The sequence below is a fragment of the Vicia villosa genome, linkage group LG4, assembly GCF_029867415.1.
Source record: "Vicia villosa cultivar HV-30 ecotype Madison, WI linkage group LG4, Vvil1.0, whole genome shotgun sequence".
NCBI lineage: Eukaryota > Viridiplantae > Streptophyta > Magnoliopsida > Fabales > Fabaceae > Vicia > Vicia villosa.
Window position 1 is genome coordinate 191028628 of NC_081183.1, and position 24830 is coordinate 191053457.

Genomic DNA, 24830 nt, shown 5'->3' on the forward strand with positions numbered 1-24830 from the left:
AATAGGAAAAAAAGGCAAGCTAATATAAATTGGAATATCTAGAAAAAATTCAAGAATTAATTAAAAGCTTCAATGCTTTTCCATTATGTTGAGAGTTAATAGGTTATGATATAAATAAATCAAGTTGTTTTCATACATTTGAGTTGACATAAGATTTGAATTGTAACATTATTTTTAGAAGTTCATCTCCTAAATATGACTGTGTCAATCCATAAGCAAACCCGCATCTAGTCATCGCATTACAGTTTTCACATTACAGTTTGTTGCTCGATAAGGCAGATGAAACCACTAATGTAGTTTGAAAAGATAGAGTAAACAATATTTGTTATTAGTGAATTAAGTTTTTGATTAAAACGAGACACATATCTTTGTAATCAGATGACTAGATGTAACAAGTGGTAAATTAGAATTAAAATACTTGTGTGTTTTCCTTTTTCCCTTCTTTGAGTGTCTTATTTTCTTTATCTTATTTGAGTGGTTTGCTTAAAATAATAAAAGCTATTTTATATAGAAATCAATTTTTTTAAAATTTTAAATAATGATCACAATTTAAATCTCTTTCTTGTGTTTTCCCAATACTTTCACACTTGATTGATTCAATATTTTACTTGCGTGTGAGCTAACAATTTAAACGTGGGTTTAAAGAGATTTTATAAAATATTCACAAGAATTTTGTTGAAAATGGTGAAATAAGTTTTGAACAAATTTGCTTTCTTGTTGTGGTATTTAGATACTACACATCGATTTATCTTTCTCAATTCAAAATTTTTAAAGTGTGTTATTTAGATATTACATAATGCTACTTCAGATTGCTTTTATGTATTGAATATAGATCAGGATTCTCAACAGCTTTTTCTCTACTGTTTTGTTCAACACTTATGTTATCCTTTAGATTCTATTCAATATCTATTTATCTGCTAAATTATTATTCATTTATTGCATATCAACCAATGGATTTGGAGTAACTTTGAAAGCTTGAAAGCTGAAGACAAAAAGATGAGACGACCCATTTTAATCAAATATGCATGCAATGAGCCATAATAAAAGTAATTTATGTTTAAAATATGATATATTAATATTTTTTTAGTTATTCTAAATTTATGTTTATTTTTTACATCTCTTTTAAAATTAAAGGGTTGATTCATTGTGTTTTTTTTTTTTTTTAATTATAAAAGATGCCTCTGTATTCATAATAATACATCACAATAAAGATGCCTTATGTGTGTGTGTATATATATATATATATATATATATATATATATATATATATATATATATATATATATATATATATATATATGTCATTTCTCTCAACCCTTCTTTCGACTCAACCCTATTAATGGTAGATCCTACCCTAGACATATGAGCTGGTGTCAGTGGTGGCACTGGAACCCCAAACAAAGGTAACAACGACCGTGACATTCAAAAAGTTCAAGCCGCTGGTCGTGGCAGCGAACAGGGTTTTAATTCACTAGAGTTTAGCCTAGGTGGTGGATGAGGAGTTGTTCTACTAGAGTCCAGTCTAGGTGGTGGACGAGGATTTGTTCCACTAGAGTTGGTCGCACATAACAACGTTTATGGTGGATTTGGTTACGACATAGGTATTCTTAACAACTATTATGCTTATGATTGTGATGGTGGTTAAGGTAGCGCTAAATCATTCAACAACGGAGGTGGGATCATAATAACTATCTTCAAGTTAATTTTCAAAAATTAGATGACTCAACTACACTAATTGGTCCCAAACTTTCTTACTTTATCTTAGACGTTTATTATCATTGAGGAATCATTTTTAGGATTTTTGAATGCGAATGATACAATTGGCCAATGACTTTTTGATATTTTACAAAAATGAATTGAAAGAATTTGGTCTTGACCTATTTGATGTGGGAGGACATGGTTATGATAATGAGTCAAGTATGAAAGGAAAACATCAAGGTGTACAAAAATGATATTTAGACATAAATTCAAGAGTCTTTTATACTCCTTGTGATTGTCACAATCTTAATTTGCCACTTTGCCACTGTTGATAAGGCTAACTCTTGTAATAAAGCTAGGAATTTTGTCAATTCAACTAAGAGATGGCAAATTTTGAAACATAGTGCAAAAGGGTTGACTCCAAAAGCATTATCATCCACTCGTTGGGAGAGTCGTGTAGAAAGTGTCAAATCTATAAGAACTCAAATGTCAGATTTTACAGAAGTTTTACTTGAAGTGTCAGAAAATGATCTCAATCCTAAAATACAAAATGAAGCTAAATCCTTAGCAACAAATGAGCTTGGTGATTTTGAGTTTTTGATGGCTATAATTATTTGGTTTGAAATATTATTTGCAAATAATTTTGTTAGCAAGCTTCTATAGGAAAAGAAAATGCATATTGATGTTGCTATGGAAAAAATAAGGGAGTTGATTTCATTTTTGTAAGAATATAGAGAAACACATTATAATAAGGCACTGTTTAATGCTAAAAAAATTGCGGTTGAATTGAATATCGCTCCAATATTTTCTCAAAGGCGTATAATTAAAAGAAAAAGATAGTTTGATGATAATTTGAATACTCCAACAGTCGAGTATGAAAGTATTTTTGGTTTCTTGCTTACTTCTCACAAGTTATATAATCATTGGATGATGCAACTTTGAAGTCTTGTTGCAGTAACTTTGAACGAGTATTGAAACATAATGAACAATCTGATATTGATCGGGATGAATTTTTTGAGGAGTTAAAGTTACTAAGAGAAATGTTGCCTGAAGAAATTATAAAACCTACTAATAAATTATTATTTTAAAAGGCTTGAATTGTTTTCCTAATACAGTTCACTACGCCAAATTTGAGTTTTGCCAGCACAGCTACGAAAGCGCTTTTGGAAAAAGCGCTGGCATAGGCTTCACTAAAAACAAAATTAAAAAACACGCTAAAAAAACATTAAAAAAGAGCTGGTATAGCCCATGTCTACAAAAGCGCTTTTCAAAAGCGCTGGTATAGCCCACCTTACGAAAGCGCTTTGCAAAAGCACTGATATAGGGGTAGATATGAAAGCGCTTCAAAAAGCGCTGGTATAGGTATATGGTACGAAAGCGCTTTTAGCGAAAAAGCGCTGGTATAGGGTTACCTATGAAAGCGCTTTTGAAAAGCGCTGACGTAGGTCATTTTAAAATTAAATTTTTTAAAACAAATTAAAACAGACGCGTTTTGTACCTTTCATTATTTCATCGTTCTCACTGTTTCTTCACTGCCCTCAGTACTGTTCTCTTCTTCGTTCATCCTTAACAAAACCGACCACCGTCTATCGCCGCCGCCAACCTCCACAACACCGACCACCACTCAACATCTTCTCGCCGCCGCCGTCGTTCTTGCTGAGCAGTTTCACTTTGTGAAGGTTAGCGAAATTCACTGTTGTAGTTTTAGGGTCTGTAGTAGTTTTAGGGTTTTGTGTTAGGTTTTAATGAATGGGTTTGCTGTCATTGCATTGTTGCTGCCATAGGTCCGGTGATAATCTGATTTTGTGTTTTGCTCTTAAAAATCTGAAAATCTGATTCATGTCGCTTAATGTCGTTTTGTTCTGATTCTTAAACGACATTGAAAATATGAGATAGTTAGATAAACCTTGAGTAGTGCTTGATCTTATTTACATAGTCTTTTTATTTGCTTTGACAGAGGTAGGAAAAAACAAGAGTAGTTCTAATTCTTCCACTGTTGTTTTGTTTACATAGTCTTATTTACATAGTCTTTTTATTTGCTTTGACAGAGTAGTTCTGATTCTTCCACTGTTGTTTTGTTTGCAAGATGAAGCATATAGTTTTGGACATCAAATTTAGAGAGGCAAATACATAACAGTGGTACTACAATAGGAAAAAACTATTAAAACCTCAATGAAATAGTGACATTGATTTTTTATTTACTTAAAATGCATACTAGTTATGATATAGAAATAAAGGAGAATTATAGTAGCAATACATACTAGTTAGAGCAGTTAGTTAGTTAGAAGAATATTTTGTATAATTTGGAGGATACAGAGATAACAGGAAAGCATTTAGTATTGTAGTCATTTAGTGATAAAGAAGTGAGTAGAGTTATTGATAGTCTGTTACAAACTTAGATATGTCTTTTATTATTTTTAAAGCGACTCCTAGTGAAAGCTTGTTTCATGTCATTTTCGCTTTAAATTTCTTTTGAAATTATTCTGAATGAGATATGAATGTATGTGTCTGCACTATTCTGAAACTGTGTTTTATGGAATCTGGTTTCTACTTCTAAAATCATTGTAGTTTGTGCTACAGTTTGCATATAGTTCCTCCACTTTTATGATATTTGTATTTAACTGCATCGTGTGTGTGTGTGTTTAATTTTACAGTTACTTTGAAGTCTCTGGTTTCTACTTGTACAACGCCGATTCAAACCTACTCATCTCCCACATAAAGTCTAACTCAGGTTACTATCCCTTTCTTCTTGCTTATAGTTTGTTATTTTCTGCTTATAGTTTGTTGTTTATGGTTCTATTTAATATCAATTTAATGTCTCTCAACCAGTTTTTTGGTTTGTGGACTTATATTACCTTGAAATAAGGTAATGTCTTCTTTAAGAAATCGGGTATTCTGATTAGGTATTCTATTATGATGATAGCTATTTATTATCTTGACAGAATTCCTTAGTACCTGATAGAGAAACCAAGAAGCATTTGTTTAGCTTAATTAAGACATGGATAAGACATGGATGAATTCAAACCGATTGTCGAAAGAGTACGAGAAAGGGGTATGGAAATTCGTTGAGTTTGCGGTTGCGCACTCCGAAGACCCGCTTCGAATGCCGTGTCCTTGCTTGGGTTTCTGTTATGGGGGTAAGTTTGACGGGAATAAGTTGGCATCCCATTTACTACGGTTTGGAATTGATAGAAGTTATACATGTTGGACAATGCATGGTGAGAAAAGTAACGGGAATGCTGAGTCGAGTTGTAATAGGAAGTATGCTTCAAACGACGATTGCACAGACACATACGATTGCGATCGAGTCGAAGAGATTGCAGAAGCGCTTGAAGAAGATCTTGCGGATTGTCCCAAAATGTTTGAGAGGTTGGTAAGCGATGCAGAGAAACCGTTGTATGATGGTTGTTCAAAATTCACAAGATTGTCTGCGGTGTTAAAGTTGTACAACTTAAAGGCGGACAATGGATGGTCGGATAAAAGTTTCACAGAGTTATTAGCCCTTATGAAAGATATGCTACCAGAGGATAATGTTCTTCCCAATCGAACGTATGAAGCCAAAAAGATGTTGTCCTCTATTGGCATGAGCTATGATAAGATACATGCATGTCCAAACGATTGCGTTTTGTTTCAAAACGAGTATGCAGCGTTGAATGAGTGTCCTAAATGTGGTGCCCCTCGATATAAGAAAAAGTTGTCTCCTGCTAAAGTCTTATGGTATTTTCCTATAATTCCGAGATTTAGACGCATGTATCATAGTGAGACCGATTCAAGACACTTGACTTGGCATGCAGATGAAAGAATTATTGATGGAAAGTTGCGACATCCGGCAGACTCACCACAATGGATGAAAGTTGATACTGATTATCCTGAATTTGGAAAAGAAGCAAGAAACCTTCGGTTGTCATTGTCTACTGATGGAATGAACCCGCATGGTATTCAAAGTATCTCGCATAACACATGGCCTGTGATTCTTATGATCTATAACCTACCTCCGTGGCTATGTATGAAGCGTAAGTACATGATGTTATCTATGCTAATTTCTGGGCCTAAACAACCAGGGAATGACATAGACGTATACTTGGCACCCTTAATCGAAGATTTAAAGTTTTTGTGGGAGAACGGTGTGGAGGTTTACGATGGGTATAGGAAGGAAAGTTTCAACTTGAGGGCGATGTTGTTTGGAACAATTAATGATTTTCCAGCATACGGAAATCTATCCGGGTACAGCAATAAAGGTCAAAAGGCGTGTCCCGTTTGTGAAGATGAAACCGATACGACACGATTGGAGCTTTGTCAGAAGAATGTCTTTCTCGGCCATCGTAGATTCTTAAATTCTAATCATCACTACCGTGGGTGGAGAAAAGCATTCAACGGAAAGGCCGAACATGGTACAGCCCCGCCTTTTTTGTCAGGTGATCAAATTTTTGAAAAGGTGAAAGATGTGAGCACTCAGTTTGGCAAGCCTTTTGCACATTCACTTGTCAAGGGTGGGTGGAAGAAGAAGTCAATTTTTTTTGAACTTCCATATTGGAAGTCGTTGTACGTAAGACATTTCCTGGATGTTATGCATATTGAAAAAATGTATTTGACAGCGTCATAGGTACGTTACTCAATATACAAGGAAAGTCTAAGGATGGCCTCAACATAAGGAAGGACATGGTAAACATGGGAATGAGAACTGAATTGGGACCCGTGACGAAAGGAAGACGAACATATCTGCCACCTGCTGTTTACACTCTATCTAGAAAGGAGAAGAAAACATTGTGTAAGTTCCTCAGTGAAGTTAAAGTTCCAGAAGGCTACTCTTCAGATATTAGAAGACTTGTGTCCATGAAAGACCTCAAGTTAAAGAGTTTGAAGACGCATGATTGCCATGTTATAATGGAACACTTTTTACCAATAGGTATACGTTCTATTCTGCCAGAAAAAGTAAGAAGCGCAATAACTAAGCTGTGTTTCTTCTTCAGGTCAATTTGCAGTAAGGTGGTCGATCCCGCGATCTTACCAACATTGCAAAAAGAGATAGTTGTTACTTTATGTGATCTTGAAATGTATTTTACTCCCTCGTTTTTTGACATAATGGTTCATCTAGTCGTTCATCTTGTGAAAGAGACACAATTGTGCGGACCAGCTTATATGAGATGGATGTACCCTGCTGAACGTTGTATGAAAATATTAAAAGGGTACGTGAAAAACAGAAGTCGACCGGAGGGTTGTATTGCCGAACGATCCGTTGTTGAAGAAGCGGTTGAGTTTTGTACTGAATATCTGTCAAATGTTCAATCAATTGGACTCCCCAAATCTCATATTGTCAAAAAAAAGAAGGAAAAAGGCTAATTGGAAATAAAGTTGTGACAGTATCAATGGTCGAACGGGATCAAGCGCACTTGTATGTTCTGCACAATGAGATTGAGGTTGAGCCGTATGTTGAAATGCACAAGGTTGTTCTCCGAGATTTAAATCCAAATAGAAATGAGAACTGGATAGTACGAGAGCACAATCGAAGTTTCATACCGTGGTTTAGGGATCATATTTATTCAAAGTATCGTTCAGATCCTGCTTCAGTAACAGAAAGGTTGAGATGTTTAGCCTATGGTCCAAGTGTAATTGTGCTTTCTTATAGCGCATACGCAATTAATGGATACACATTTTATACCAAAGAACAGGATGATAAAAGTACTATGCAAAATAGTGGTGTTACCTTGGTAGCTGAAGCAATGCACATATCAAGTGCGAATGACTTAAATCCGAAATTTGCAAATTTGTCATATTTTGGGGTTATCGAGCGCATTTTGGTGTTTGATTACGCGAAGTTTCAGATTCCTGTATTTGGTTGCAAGTGGGTTGAAAATAATAGTGGCATACGAATGGATAAGTCAGGATTTTTGCAAGTGGATCTCAATAGGGTAGGGTACAAAGATGAGCCTTTCATTCTAGCCTCTCAAGCTAAACAAGTGTTCTATGTTAATGATCCGACAAGTACGAAATGGTCTATAGTGCTTTTATCTAACAAAATAGTTGATGAAAACATTGAAGATCAAGGTGATATTGGTGTTGGCATTGAATCTTGTACAAGAAACGATCAAAATGAGAATGAATCGTGTACTAGAAATGATCATAATGAGGGTATTTGGATCAATCCAATCGTCCGCGTTGTTAAGAGACGCGTAGAACACAATCCTACCAAGAAAAGAAAGAGACGTTAGTGATAAAGGTAATAGTATACATATTCCGACAAATTTTCTTTATTCAATTTGTACCGATTGTTTTATTCAATAGTATAGTACTTATTCAATTTTGGTGCATATTCTCGTTTTGTACATAACTTTTGAACCATGTATCCGTTTGTTGACTTATTTACATGTAACTATACTATTTTGACTATTCCGGAGCTGCTCATGCACTTATCTTTACACTTCGGGACTGTTTTTTATCGGTTTTGCTTCTGCCCGTAATCAAAAGTCGGGCTTAGGGTCTGAATTTCGGAAAACCGACTTTATTTTTGAGTCCGTGGGGACGTTTTACCATAGCCATGTAAATTTCGTTCAATTCCGACAACTTTCTTTTTTGACGCTTATTTTGATTTGTACCGATTTCGTTTCCGATTTACTTGTACATGCATGGTTTGACTTCCATTTGACTTGTACAGATTGTTAGCTTATTAATAGTGTACTAATGTGCTTTAGTTTGTTTGATACAGGTTCAATGGCTCCGGATAGAGATGCTCCACCTGAAAACTCACAAGAAAACTCACAAGAAAGAGATGCTCAAGAAAGAGATGCCACGGATACAAATGCTCCACCTGATACTGAAGCAAAAGAAGTTGCACGAGGCATCACCATTATGAAGGGAATCATTCGACATAGAGACCAAGGATTAGTATACCATTTGGATTGGAATTCTGATAAACAAGCAATTGGTCCAAATTCTGCAAAGTTGACAAGCTATATTGGTACACTTGTTCGTATGCATATTCCGGTCTCCATAGCTAAATGGAATCTGAAAAGTGAAGAGTTGGATGCAAAAAAAAAGCGATTTGGGACGAGCTTCAGGTATATATCATATATGGTTAATTGTTGTTATTATCTTGACGATAAATTGTTTAAATTACTTATACTAACACACTATGGGTATGTTTTTTTGCAGAGGACTTTTGAGATACCAGATGATCGTAGACGATACATACTTAGTTTGGCCGGCAAAAGATATAGAGGGTGGAAGCTTTTTTGACAAACACCTATCTTAAGGATAAAGATGGAAACTTTCTTGAAGAGGCACCGGGACGGCAAAAAAAGTATGAGATCTTCATTGATGAAAAAGATTGGGCTGAGTTTGTAAATCAAAGAGATGAAGATTTTCGGAAAAGGAGTGCCACGAATAGTGCGAGAGCATCCAAACCCGCGTATCCATACAAAAAAGGGCGTATGGGATATGCACGCTTAGAGGATAAACTTGTAAGTAAATAGAAATGCATTTTAATTAATTGTCTAAATGTGTTTTATTTGACGATTTTATCATTTGTATCAATGCATAGTTAGAGGAGTCTAAAAGTGAGGAAACTTCACTTCCTGAACATGTGTTGTGGAAGGAAGCTCGTGTGGGCAAGAATCGAGCTGTCGATCCCGATGTTCAGAGAGTTTATGCTGAATGTGTAAGTATAATACTGTGTCTTTAATTAAATCAAATGTTTTTTAATATATAAATGATTTTTTATCTCCACTAATAATTATTGAAATGTAAATGAATTACAGGAGACATTGTCGCAATCGGTGTCCACCGGTGAGGACCAGGATGATAGGAGCATACTTAGTAGAGCACTAGATGCTCCTGAGTATCCCGGTCGGGTGAGGGGTAAGGGTCATGGTGTGACTCCAACCTCTTTTTACAAGCATCCTAGGAGAAGAAATCCTTCAAATGAAGAAGTGTTGCAAAAATTGGCGGAATTGCAAGCACAAGTCTCTGAATTGCAAAGAGATAAAGATATGTATATGAGAGAAAAGTGCAATACTGTATCGGTGAAAGAAACTAGTGATAAAGCTAGTTTCAACTGTCAAAGAAAACTTCCCGAGGTAATTATAAATTTCTTTTCCTTACAAATTGTTCTATTTTATTAACGATAATGACTTTATATTTACTATTGGTTTAGGGCATTTCTTCTTGCCAACTATACTTATCGTCACCGTCTTATCGCCTAGTTGGCAAGGGAAAAGTGCACAACACTGTGGGAGATTTACTTCACCATAGACCGCTCCCGGATGGACACCTGAAAGTATCGGTGGATGTTGTATTAGATCATGATGCGGTGCTACCGGTACCTGACATGGTCTCAGAGACGACATTGCTGCGAGATGCAATAGGGTCATTTGTTGCATGGCCCTCGGAGCTCATTATCATTGGTGATGAGGTATATTCAAAACCATTATGAATCATTTAGTTTTTGAATTAATGTCAATTTTGCACCGTTACGTTAATTATTTTTTACATTTTAATTTTAGACTGCTCCTACAAAACCCGCAATTAAGGGCAAAGGGATTTTACAGGAGGAGGAGTCTGTTGCATCACTAAAAGAGGTACATTTAAGGTGTTAATATATAATTTGAATGTAAAACTCCATGATTTTATATTTTATCGATCGTTATTTGATTTTTAGGCATCTGCTCGGGAGTCACAACAACTGACACAGGTCGTTCGTAGCGTACCGCCTAAGGGTCCTCCGAAGCAAGCGGCAAAAAAAGGTGGTGCTTTTTTTCCTCGATATCGGACGACGCTCGGAACACTTGTTGATATGTCTGATTTGAAGGAAGGTGCTCTCCGTCAAATCAATATGGAGGAAGGTATCTTTGGTGTTGAATTCATTTCACATATTGCAATAGATGACTTGGAAGAGATTTTTACACAAGAACAACTAGGCGTCGCTAATATGCACTCGTACATCCGGTAATATTCACTGATCATCCGATATATTATTTAATTAGTCGAACAATTTATTTACACATTATGTTTATTATGTTTTTCACTCATCCGCTAATATGTTTATAATGTTTTTATTTAAGGTTGTTGCATGACAGAGTGTTGCGCGGGACTGCATTGTCAAACAGATTCCGTTTCGTGTCTTCCGCCCATTGCAGCGGAATGACAATTGATTCGGAACCGGAATCAGTTAGACAGCGCTTAGTCGATAGATTCATGTCATCCGACAATACAGAAAGTCTGATTCTTTGGGCGTATAATACCCGACCAGTAGGGTTAGTTTCTCATTCTTGGTTCATTTAATCTTTGTTTCTTTTGCTTAGCAAAATTTTTATATAACCTATTCTTTTAATTTATAGAGCACACTGGTTGTTGCTTGCTATCAACCCGATAAGAGAAGTTGTATATTTTCTGAATTCGGTAGATGGTGAGTGGAGCAATTATCCGGCTATGAAGGAAATTATTGATTTGTAAGTGGGATCGTTCTAAATATTCTTGTATATTTATATATTTAATTATTTGTGAGATTGATCTAAATATATGCTTTTATATTTTTGTTAGATCAATACAAGTGTTCCGAAGTCAACGAGACGCACAGGTATCCCGGACTAAATCAAACAACATTACTTGGATCAAAGTGCAGGTACGTACATTATTTTTCACAATTTTGCTTATAATATTTATGCTACTTGATAAAACAAGACAACTATAAATTCTTATTTGTTTTCTATGTAGTGTCTGATACAGCGGAACAGTTCAGACTGCGGATACTTTGTTTTGAGGTTTATGAAAGAAATCCTTCAAATGAATCAATTAGAGATTCCAATCACGGTATGGATTTATAACTTAATTAGATAACTTCTTATAATTTATTACATTTAACTAAATCATTCATATTATGTTTTTATTCTGTAGTACTTTGACGAATTCCGTGCTGCTTCTTACCCGAAACTTAAGTTGGAAGAAATCAAAGAGGAATTGTGTCAATTTTATATTCATCAGCTATTCATGTAGTAGGATTTGTGTCGATTTGAAGAGAATATTATAGTACTCCAGAATATATGGTTACTAACTTTGTTCATATTGTTGCCAATTAATATTTGAAGTATAATATTATTGATGTTAGAGATTTAGTTTGATTGACATAATGATGTATATATATAGTTTTGGATATTATAATGGTATTATATTAGTATATATATAGTCCTACCTATGGTTGAAAATATATCGTCGAAAATATATTACTGGTCGAAAATATTACAGGTTGAAAATATATTACAGGTCGAAAATATTACAGGTTGAAAATATTACAGGTCGAAAATATTACAGGTCGACCTGGGAGGCTGAAATTATAGGCTGCACTTTAAAATATCTCATTTAGCAACGACAGCGCTTTTAAAAAGCGCTCTTAAAGGTCCCCCTACTAAAGCGCTTTGTTACAAAAAGCGCTGCCAAAGATCAAAAAAAAAAAGAAAAAATAAAAAGCAACCTACCAAAGCGCTTTTGTAAAAGCGCTCTAGTAGGGGGGCTACCAGAGCGCTTTTTCCAAAAAAAGCGCTCTGGTAGACCCCCCTATAAGAGCGCTTTTTCCAGAAAAAGCGCTCTTATAGGGGGGTCTACCAGAGCGCTTTTTCTGGAAAAAGCGCTCTCATAGGGGGGGTCTACCAGAGCGCTTTTAGAAGCGCTTTCGTAGCCTACGTCAGCGCTGACTTTGGCAGCGCTTTAAAGCGCTGTTAAAGGCCAAAAAAAGCGCTTTTAAAGCCCTTCCGTGTTGTAGTGGTTATTGCATATAAAATTTTATTGACTATGCTTATGTAAAAAGAAGTTTTTCAAAATTAAAGTTGTTAAAGACTTATTTGCGGTCTACGATATCACAAGAAAGATTTGATGGATTATCCTTGATAGCAATTAAAAAAATATTTGAAAAACGATAAAGTATAAAAATTTGGTTAATGAATTTACTTAAAAAAGTGTTCGGAGGAAGGATATTTTTAAGTAGTTAGAAACTTTATATTGTATAAAAAATATTATTAGTTTTAATAATACTTTGAATTTTTTTACAGTTTCCTTTAATTTATATATTATTTTATTTTTGGTGCAATTTTTTTAATTATTTTCTTTCTATATAGATTTAGGCCATTTAATAAATTTAAACAGCGCTTCTAGATTGATTAAGCAGGCTTTGACTATGTTTAAAAATGTTGTTAGGTCAACTGAATGAAAGATTAGTTCAATTATAAGTTACACTAAAAATTATAAGTTACACTATGTTCTTAGCTTAACTATGTTTAATAATTTATAACTTTGTAAAATGTGATTAATTCTTATAGTTACACTAACTATTGAATTAACCATAATTTTGAATTTGAATTGAATTAACCTTCTATTTAAATGAAATAAACACTAACTATTGAATTAACCATAATTTTGAATTTGAATTGAATTAACCTTCTATTTAAATGAAATAACAACATTTTTAAATATAGTTAATAAGGTGGCTAATTGGTGTATTTAAAATGAGTCTACCTATCTCATAAAAAAAAAAGAGTCTACCTTTATCAGTACTTATTGTTAATGCCTATACTTTTCTACTATAAAGCAAATACTAATCAATTGACCAAACTTATCAATTTATCCTTCGCATATTTTGCATTTACAAAGAAAAAAGGGCATTTTCGTAATTAACTAAATACATCACAAACTTTTTAACTTTTTCAACAAGTGTTACATTTCCATTGGTTCAACTTAATTTAGTCTATTTTCCCTCCATAACACCCTTTGTTTCTAGCACAATTTCAAATTTCAAAATTCACTTTTTCCCAATAAGCTATTTTCAGATCTTTTGTGAACCCTAAACTTCTCTCTCTTTCTCTTTCTCTCCTCATCAGCTCATCCACTTCTATTTCTCTCTCCTTTATCATATTTCTCACTCTCTCTCTCTATTTCTCGTCTGAAAAACAACTCTCACCTTCAACCATCTCTACTCAGGTAAGAAGCATCTCTCTCGTCTAAATCCTAAAGATGCAAATGATTTTGTTGCTGAAAACGAAAGTTTCTATGTAGTGGTGTTGTTTGATGCATGCTGGCCGGTGACTGGAGGTGGTGTTCCGACGAGATGATGTGAGACACAAACGATGGCTGCAGATGAGTCTGTTTCCTCTTTTTCCGATTAGTTTCGTTTTCTTTCTTTCCATTGTGTCACATGTTGGGCTTTTGTTGCTTTGTTTTGTTACAGGTTAAGCTAGAAGTTCGTCCTACAAGAAAGATAAAGTCTGTAAGTGATGACTTCAAAATGTAAGAATGAATTTTTGACAAAATGTAAGAATGACTTTTTGACAAAACGAATTCTGATATGTTTTGAGTACCAAAATAGTTTCACAATCTTTCTGCTATGATTTCCTTTTCCATTTCTTGTAAGAACCATTATTGTTGATATTTTTAGAAGTTTTTTGACATTGGTTTCTTGTGGTTCTGTTTCCACCTTATTTTGTATGTAGGTGGGCACCTAAGGTAAATTCATTATATATGAGGTTGTTGATATTTATACAGTATCTCATGGTTATTGTCAATATTCTACAAATTGTATGCTAAACTTATGTTTGTTTCCCTGCATGTGTCCTTCATATACATTTGATACTATGATTCTAAAGGATGTGTTTTGTGTTGAAGGGGACTTCTTGGTGGTTATAAATTATTTGAACTTATTCCAACTTTAGTCTTTTATGCATTGATGGAAATGGAAGCTGCCATTGTGAGTGTGGATGAAAATGAGATCGAAACTGGACATATAATTGTCTCCACCATTAGTGGTAAAAATGGCCAGCTAAAGCAGGTGTATGTGTTTTTTTGATTTATCATTTCTGATTATTATTGAACTTCTACAAAATTGTTGAACTTAATGGTTTGTTTTTGGTTTTATGGAAGAAAAGGCAGTTAGCCTTCTTGTAAGAGTTCATTAACATTCACTTTTCTTTTTATAAGAAAGCAATATTTGGAGGCTCCATCGTTTAAGATTAACATTTGCTTAACAGTTCCAAACTCTTTAAAAGTTTTCAATTCTTAGGTTTTGTCTAAGTTGCTTAAATACAAACATATTGATTGCTAATTTTACATAAATGAGGGATGTTTTAACATGTGAATCTTTGAGTAAGGTGATGAAATATTGCTGGCAGTGTGTCGATTCGGAGTTTTAGAGCAGCAGCCAGCCTCAAGACCTATTGTCATGGAAATGGCTTAATTTCAAAACAAGTAGGATCAAAGATGGTACTCAATTCGGGTTCCCGCACCCTGGAATATTTTTAGTATATTGGGGGATAACTAACAGTGTGTCCAATTACCCGTAATGGGCGTTATGTTAATTAGTCGTTTCTGAATTTCTGATTGATAATGTTGTTGGTGCCATATCAAAGTGGTTCCGCTCCCTAGAATGTGTTTATTATATTGATTTTTCTTTTTTTCTGCATATGTTTGTTTCAAACTTGCTCCAAGTTTGTGTTTTTGAGACATTTTGATGTTTTGCTACAGATTGTGAAGAAAAAGAACTAACTCCATCTGCAAAAGTATTGAGTTTTTTACTCAGCTACTACATACTTTTGTTTACTTCTGTTATCTTTACTGCTAAGTTACTCATTACCTTAAGTGAGATTTATTGAAAACAAAATCAAATCTGCTATATCAGTAAAGTGACTTTATTCATCACAATAATGTAACTATTACTTCTTCATTTCGAATCAAATCTTAATGAGTAGCACATACACATGTCATTGGCCTACTAACTGATAACTTATCTATATCATTGCTTTCATGCTACCCTATTGACCTACTAACTCTAAATTTATGCACAAGCCAATTTTAATCCATGTTTCATCTATTATTATTCTGATCGCCTCTATCTTATGTCATGCTAATATGTTGATCAAATTGCATTGGTTGCAAAGAGTATCAATAAGCCAGTTTATGTGGTTGCTTCCCTACAATCAGTTGATTTCGGTGTACCTATTCCATCCAAGGTTGACGAGCAAAACCGAAAAATCACAAAAATGCGAAAAACAATTTTTGCATACTAAATATGCATTCATTTCTGTGTAGAATTCCTTTGGATTCAGTGCTTGAAGAGGATAGTCTTCCATAGAGTGTTTACTAACTTGTGAAGGAAGATGAATATTGTGGTGATATTAAGGTGGCTCTTACTTTTACACACGAGGTAATAATAATGTTGTAGAATATGTTTTTCTATTACTTTTACTCATGTTTTGTGACTTTTTATAATTCCTATTCAAATGTACTATTAATTATTGGTTGAAGAGAAATTATGAACAAGGCTACAATGAAGAGGAGGAGAGCTCAGAGCTGTGGTGGATGGAAAGAATCAACAAGAGATTTTTGAAGTGAATGAAGGATTTAAATATTTCCAAGATTCAGAATTACTTCTATAAAAAAATAGTATCTATTGCCTAGAATTTTAATCATTATGTTTTCTGTGTGATGATCTCATAGTGTTCTGCTTTGATTTTCACTCTTTTTGGTGTAAACTATATTATGTTGAATAAGTGATATTTTATGCATATGTATGAATGACGGCATCGCATGTAAGCCATGGATGATGAAAATCATATTTAATTATGACATAAAAATCTGTAAAATGAGTATGGACAGATACAATAAATATAAATATTCTTTTTTCATATTTTGATCAATTGCAAAATTTAAACATTGATTAATGGCCATTATTATAAAACAGAAACTAATTAATAGTCATTATTATAATTTATTTATACATTTAAAAAATAATCTTTTTGAGTAAAAACTTTACAGTGAACTAATCTTTTACTTAAAGGCAGTGGTATTTTTCTATCTCACTTTTATGTTTGAACTCATTGTCACACTACAAACTCATTTAAAAAAAATTATTTGCAATTAGAGAAATAGAGACAAGAAGAGAAAAATTACAATCAAAATAAAATAGAAAAATAGAGATAAAAGTTGTGTTTATTTAACTTACTAATATTTTGTTAAAATCATAATGTAAATACCGTGTTTAATTTTGCATGTCCGCAATTTAATTATATTAATTTATAATTTATAGTTTTTATCATGTATCAAATCATTCTTATCATTAATTTATACTTATCAAAAGTATCAAATTATCAATTTTTTAAAATTTGTAGAAAATAAGAATTTTTTTATTCAATTTAACAATATCATGAAGTGTTATGGGAATCAACTAAATCAAACAAAAATATCACCATTTTCACGGGACACTATCACCATAATTCCTTTTTTATTTTAGTTAATAAAATATTTTTAAATATTTATAGTTATTAATAATCCCTTTTTCTTTATTTTTATTTTAGACGTATTGGATTTATCATGTCGGTGATTTACTACATATTTATTTTAAATATTTTTGGTTATTAGTGATTTTATAATAATTATATTATCACCAATAACCAAGTCTTATCAAATAATGTAAGGGTCTTCTATTAGAGGTGTATTGGGCTTAAAATTTTTATCTCATGTCTTTCTGAAATGTTCACATGTGACTATACCTTTAATGATTTTTCTTAATTTTATTTACTCTTTAACCTATAGTGATCCATATCCCTTTCTTTTAATTGTTGTTGGACCGTTAATTATTAAATTATTTGGCCATATTTTGCTATTGTGTTCTTGACCTATCTTAAATTTTTTTGTGAATCATTATTTTAACTTATAACCTAATTTTGCATACTACTAATATCTTATTAGTAAAACTTTTTTAATGGTTAATTTCATTTTATATATGTAATTTGATCAAACTTCTTTACTTCACATTTTTCATATCGTTCAAAAAATACTCCACCACAATTAATGCACCCGGGCGACATCACGGGTCTCTGACTAGTTTTATCATTATAATTTTTTAAAAATGTTATTAATTTATAAATATCAATTTACATTAATACATAAATATAAATAATCATCCCATTAGTGACTGAATCTTCAAATAACAATCTATAATAAAACAATTTTTTTATCCACCCCCTACCTTTTTAGAAACTATTGCGAAATTCCAAAAACGCCTCTTTATTTCGAAAGTATATTTCAGAAGTCATTAAAAATGGGCATTTCGAAGATGCATCTCCGAAATCATTTTTTTTTGTGGAGAAATTAAAAGAATATATTACTTCCAAAAAACAGTTACAAACTAGCTGATCCTTAGATCCAAGCTTCAACACAAACTAAGAAGATCAAGAAAGACACTATCTAATTAGAGAGTATTACAGTATTCCCATACTTTCCTATCCCTCTTGGAACACTCCTTGACAAAGTCCCTAAGATGTATAAAACTAACATCATTCCCATCATCCTGTTGGAAGATTTTTCTATTGCGCCAGATCCAAATATGATAGATAACTTCCGTAGCACAAAGTTTGAGAAGCTTGGCACGGTTACTTCTTCCTCTTGCTTGAAGAGTAATCCACTCGAGCTCCTGCTCCCAGTCACACGGGCGTCGCTGCCATTGCATCCAGGCTAGGCAATTCTCCCAAATTTCTCTAGTTTTCCTGCAGCCAAAAAACAGGTGGTTACACGTCTCAGCATCTCCACAAAAGACACACTTTCCATCATTGACAATGCCAAATTTGCTTAGCCTATCCTTAGTAAGTAATCTTCTATGGCAAGCCATCCAAAGCACAAAAGTAGCTCGAGGTCTAGATAGATTGCCTCTCATAAGATTCTTCCAAGGAACATCTTGCTTCTCCCCTCTTAAAGCAATGTACATGGATCTAGTATGGTACTTCCCCACTTGCTGGAATTTCACCCACGCATCAGTGTTGAGTAACATTTGTTTATGCTTGAACACAGCTTTAATAGTCCAAGAAACAGTTTGTTTTACCTGGTAAGTCTCCACTGCATTGTTCTTCAAATAGAAGTGATTCACCCAATTAATCCAAAGTCTATCCTTCTTGTGGCTCAGATCCCAAAGCATCTTCCCTATAATAGCTCGATTCCACAGCCCCAATGCAGTAATATTGAGGCCTCCAGCAGCTATTGGATCACACACTTTCTCCCAAGAGATAGGAGCTTTTCTGCTCTCATTACCCTGGCCAGTCCAAAGAAACCGCCTACACAAGCTTTCCACATGAGTTAACACCTTCTTTGGCAAGGGAAAAACCTGTAACCAGTAGTTAGCAATGGCAAAAATAACACTCTTGATCAGTTGTACCCTCCCTGCATAAGAAAGCATACGGGTGCACCAATGATGAAGTATGCCTAGCATCTTATCTATTAAAGGTTGACAGTTGGCTATGGTTAATCTCTTGCTATCTAGAGGAACACCTAGATACTTGAAAGGCAAGGTACCCAACTGGAAATTAGTCACCTGCAGAAGCTCCTGGTGAGTGATGTCATCTACACCTCCCATGTAAATCTTGCTTTTGGGTTTGCTCATGTGGAGACCTGTAGTGTGAGCAAAGCTTTCTATCTTATCCATAATTAACCTGATCGAATGTACATCAGCCCTGGAAAACAATAAAATGTCATCAGCAAAGCATATGTTGATGATATTCAGCTTGGCACATCTAGGATGGTGTTTAAACTCCTTGTTACTCTTCAGCCTTTGCAATGATTTATGGAGATACTCCATTATCAAAACAAACAAGAGAGGGGATATAGGATCCCTCTGCCTCAGCCCCCTCCTGGCTTTGAGAATCTCACAAGGGCTGCCATGAACAGAGAACCTATAAGAAACAGTTGTTACACAGGCTAGGGTCCAGTCAATAAATTTCTGAGGGAAGTCCAGGTAGCACATTATTTGGTGCAGGGCAGGCCATTCCACATTGTCATAAGCTTTCTGAATATCCATCTGGATCATACATCTAGGAGAGATGTGCTTTCTCCCATAACCTCTAACCAGCTCCTGAGCAAGCAAGATGTTGTCTTGAATTAGTCTTCCAGGGATGAAAGCTGATTGATTCTCATTGACTACAGAATTGATGCAGTCCCCCAATCTTTTAGTCATGATCTTGGAGATGATTTTGTAAAAGGTGCTACAGCATGCTATAGGCCTCCAGTCCTTAATTGTCTTAGCTTCTCCGGATTTGGGGATTAATGTTATGAGGGAACAATTGAAGCCCTTGTGCAATCTCCCAGTTCTGAAGAATTCTTGAACTGCTTCTATAACATCACCCTTCACTATTTGCCAAGTCTCCTTAAAGAAGAAAGAATTAAAACCATCCACACCAGGAGCCTTGTTATTGCCTATACTCTCAAGAGCTTTCCAAATTTCCTCACCAGTAATAGGTTTGATCAGTTCAAGAGAGGCATCCCTTGAAACTTTACTGCCAGTCATCATGCACTCTCTATCAATTCCCTGCAGATTGTTGGAATTTGTTCCTACAAGAGTGGTATAAAAGTCAACAATTTCTTTGGTAATCTCCTCCCTACTGCTCAGAATATCACCATTGAGGGAAGTGAGGGTGATCATCCTGTTCATCTTATTCTTCTCTCTTACAGAATTATGGAAAAAGCCATTGTTACCATCCCCAAGATTGAGCCAGTCAATCTTGGCCTTCTGTCTAAGGAACTCTTCCTCCACACGATGGAGCTCCAAGAGATTGTTAGTATGCACTTTCACACTGTCAATAGCATTACCATCGAACAAATCAGTCTGCAACTTCTGCTGGGCCTCAATCAAATCCTGCCTTGCTTGCTGAATTTGAATTTGAATCCCTGTGAATTGCTTGTGAAGAGGCCTAAGGGGAGCTTGAAGTCTTTTCAGTTTCAACCAAAGCCTATGCATAGCAGTCCCATGGGCCTGTTGACACCAACTATATCTGACAACATCCTGAAATCCTTCCCTCCTAGTGACACCATTGATGAATTTGAACATTGTTCTCCTTCTAGCCTGTGGAGTAAGGCAGCTGACTCGAATTGGAGAATGATCAGAAATGCCTGGAGGCATCACTTCCACAATGACATCCTGGAAAGCCTGGAACCACTGCACATTCCCTATAACTCTATCTATTCTGGAATAGATAGTTCCTGAAGATTGTTTATTGGACCATGTGAAATGACACCCCCTGGTAGGAGCCTCAAACATTCCAAGCCTATGCATCATATCATCCAGATCTTGGTACTCCTTAACACTAACAGGATTACCTCCTATTCTGTCTTTGCAAGTCCTCACATTATTGTAATCTCCCAAGACTATCCAAGGAATAGTCACATTCCTCCCAAGGCTATCAATTTGTTTCCACAAATCTAGTCTTCTCTCCAGCTGATTGTAGGCATACACAATAGTAGCTAGATAACAAGTTCTGTTGTCCAGGCCCAGCACCTCTACATGGATATATTGCTCCTCAACTTGCAACACTTTGATGTTAACCTCCTGGCTTTTCCACAGCAACCATATGCGACCATTATGATGATGAGAATAATTGTCTATGAAATTCCACATGCTACCAAAACTTTTTCTAATCCTTTCAGCATTTATTTGTTTTACTCTAGTTTCCAACAAAGCTACAATAGGTACCTGTACAGTATAGAGGAAGGAGTTAACCTCTCTGTGCTTTGCATCTTTATTTAGACCCCTTACATTCCATGAAGTGATCATTTGGAGTTGCTACTTTCCCCTCCTGGACATCCTCCAATCCCTAAGGGGGTGAACACATTTTGAACAATCATGTCAATAGTCGGGGAGAAGTTTATCTTCTTTTTAGCCTTGTCTGATTTGCTAGTAGTCACTGTGGTCCATTTCTCTTCAGGCAGATTGCTTGGAATCCCATCATCCTGAGTGGGTGCAGGGGTAACTTTCTCAATCTCCTTCTCTTGAGCTTTGGATACAATGACTGGAGCATCAGGTTTCTTCTGCCATATCTTAGGCTGCTTCACTACCACCTTCTTCATAGCACAATCATGCCCTATTCTCAGACAGGTCTGGCAATATTCGGGTCTCCATTCATACTCCACTTTTTGATCCCATTCTTTTCCACTCTGATCCTTTATTTTTATGGTATCCTTCACCGGTCTGGTAATGTCTACCTCCACAAGGACTCTCGCATATGAGATTCTCAATTTTCGTGCTGTGCATTCATCAGTTGTGATCGGTTTCCCCAGCATACTAGTGATCTTGGAAATACTTTGCTTCCCCCATAGGTGCAAAGGCAGGTTCGGCAAGGTAATCCACAAAGGCAACACTCGGAGTAGGTCAGCCTGTAGCTCAAAATCCATAGTCCAATATTTGAGAAATAAAGGCTTACCATATATGAAATAGGGGCCTTGCTCCATGACTTTACTTTGATCATCAGCATCCTTGAAACGAGCTATGAAATAGCCTGATTCATTGAAGTACAATTCAGGTAGTGACACGAAATTCCACGATTTCTCCATAAAACCCTTCACCGCGTGCATAGAGAGAGATTCCCCTAATGCAAAGATGATCACTGCATTCTCCCAGTAGCGAATCTCATCTTCGACGTCACAATCCTCGATGACAATCTTTTCCTCTCCATTTACAATTTGTGGTGGGACATACTCAATAGCCATCCCCCTATTAATGTTTCGGTTACCTTGAATGATTTCCACCCATGGCTTCGAATTTCTCTGGTCAGTCTCCGGTTTCTCATGGTTCACTTTCGGAGGAGAATTCTTTAATTCCGGGACTTTGGTGATAGCTTTCGCAGGACTTACAGGCAATGCTTGTGGATCTGGCGTGATCTCAGGAATTTCCGCTGTTCTGGAGGGCGCCGCCGCCGTCGATTTCGGACGGCCGACGCGCCGTTTGGCTTTGGTCATACGAAACCCTAGCAGAGAGTCAGCGAAAAAAATCTTATTTTAAAAACACAATTATCGAAATCATTTTTTTTATTTAAAAAAAAGTGTTTTCGGAGATGCATTTCCGAAAGGGTGACTTCGGAGATGCATCTCCGAAAACACCTGCATTTTAATGTTTAAACAAAACAACCTCCCCTTTTTCATTTTACCCTAAAACACAAATTTCTCAAATTTCTTCCTACTACACTTGCACTTTGAACTCTAAACTCCCTCTACAACCTTCAAAGGCTCATTCAAAAGCAACATTCAAAGGCCTACTCATTCAAAAGTTTCCTCTACAATTTGTAAGTTTTACAATTTTCAACTCTTGCATTGATAATCATATAGGGCTATTACAATTAGCAAAGTGTAGTATGTTTAAAATATCATGGTTCAATGATAATGTATAGATGATAAGAATAGGATTTTGAATGAGTTAAAAGAAGAAATGGGTTTCTGAAAAAAAATGGAGTCGCAGGTTTTTTCGGAAGTGCACTCAGTAGCAGTTGCCTATTTATGTTTTATTCTTGATTTTTTTTGTATTCGGGTTGTATTATGTTAACACTGAGCACTTACCCGTACAACTATTTTCGTATTTATAATATTGGGATTTTATTCATATTTACGTGTTATATTTTATTCGTATTTATTCTATTCTATTTTGTCGATTAATGTAAAATATGAGATTAATCATTGTTTTGAAAAAGAAGAAAAACTCGGAGCATATTTCGGAGATGCATCTCCGAAATAATGGAAAATGTAAAAATATGTGTTTTCGGAGATGTATTTCCGAAAACACCCAAAAATGAGTATTTTCGAAGATGTATCTTTGAATTCTGAGAAAGTAAGAAAAAAAATAACTTCGAAGATGCATCTCCAAAATCAGAACTATTATGAGATTTCTAGCAGGGTTTCTCTTTTTTGAGGATCGATAAAAAAATTGTCTTATATTTATTTAACTGAACAAACACATATTAGCCGAAAGTGGCTCACTTTTTCTTTTGTCACTATAGTTAATCTCAAGATGAACAAATGAACTGAAATATGATTTCATTGATCGAGAAAGAATACAAGTTGAGACTTGAGCTTAGATATGAGCTCATTAGATAGATACAATTGTAAGTGAAGACAAATGAAAAGAGTTGCATATAACAATTTCTGCAACTGAATTAACAACAACAAAATACAAATTAAATTAACTATTAATTAATCTAATAAGTCACAAAGTATAGTTTTTGTACCAAGCTTCTTCTACCATGTGTACTAGAAATACATCTATTCAAATAAATGTCTGTGTTGAAGAAGTGAAAAAAAAAACAGATCAAATAATAAAAATAGAGAGAGGTTTAGTATCTGTATAGTATGTGAGCAAGAAGTAATAAGAACAATCTGAAAACCAATTAATGTCCTTTGCCTTTTTTGCTTGGTCCAGAAGCTAATCTAAATGCCAAGCTTCTTGCAGAATTATGAATGCTTGAGTTGTTTGAAGAAACAGAAAATGTTGTCATTCCAACATATTCCTCACCTCTTCCTTCACAACCATCTGATTTTTCTGCATTTACTGCCTCTGATCGAAGAACTCTACTTTGCACAACACAGAACTCGCAAGATATCATAACGATTATCATAACCAACACAATCCAAAAACTCTTCATCTTCAATAAAACCCTTTTTTTTTCTTTGATTATCTGTTACTTAGGTGAAGTATGTAACTAACTATGTGTGTGTGAGTATATATATACACACACCACACACACACAAGTTCCTAAGTGTGGCGGTGAATACTTTTTTCTATATGTATATATCCATAAAAGCTGCAAGCTGTTTGACTTTAATTTGCTATGTCATCATAAAATGTTGAAATATTACTATCTAAATGAAGAAATAAGTAGTGAAAACTAATTATACCATTGTTTGACACTCAAGAGAAAATATTGGAGATAACCTTTATTTTTGATTTTGCTTCTTTCATTCAACTTTTTCAATATTTGAATGTAGAATATATTTGATAAGTTGATGGACTAATTGATATCAAAAGAAAGAACTAAGAAAAAGATGCGATCCTTTTTACTTTTCATAACTATGATTGGCTATGGGTTAGGAGAAATTTCTTGTTTTCACTTGTTCTAATGGTAGAGTATTGTTTCGGGCCAACAGGTCAATGACGAATATATTCAATTATCTGTTTAAAGACGTATATATGAGTTGAGTGCACCTATACTTATTGGATCCATATTCGATCCATCGTCAGATATGATCTAACGGACCCCAACGTTTCACGCAAAGAAACGTGTGATGGTTTTAACCATCTCCCATCTATAATGTATTTCACTAAGGATCAACAAGTATGTTTTACTAAAAACTTT

General features: G+C 34.8%; 1 long non-coding RNA gene across 1 annotated transcript; it reads left to right on the forward strand.

Annotated features, from left to right (window-relative positions):
• Positions 1-13519: 13519 nt before the first annotated feature.
• LOC131594141 (uncharacterized) lies at positions 13520-16301 on the forward strand. The gene is made up of 3 exons (XR_009281288.1): positions 13520-13659; positions 13735-15874; positions 15976-16301. It is a non-coding gene; the product is annotated as an uncharacterized LOC131594141 (long non-coding RNA).
• Positions 16302-24830: the final 8529 nt, after the last annotated feature.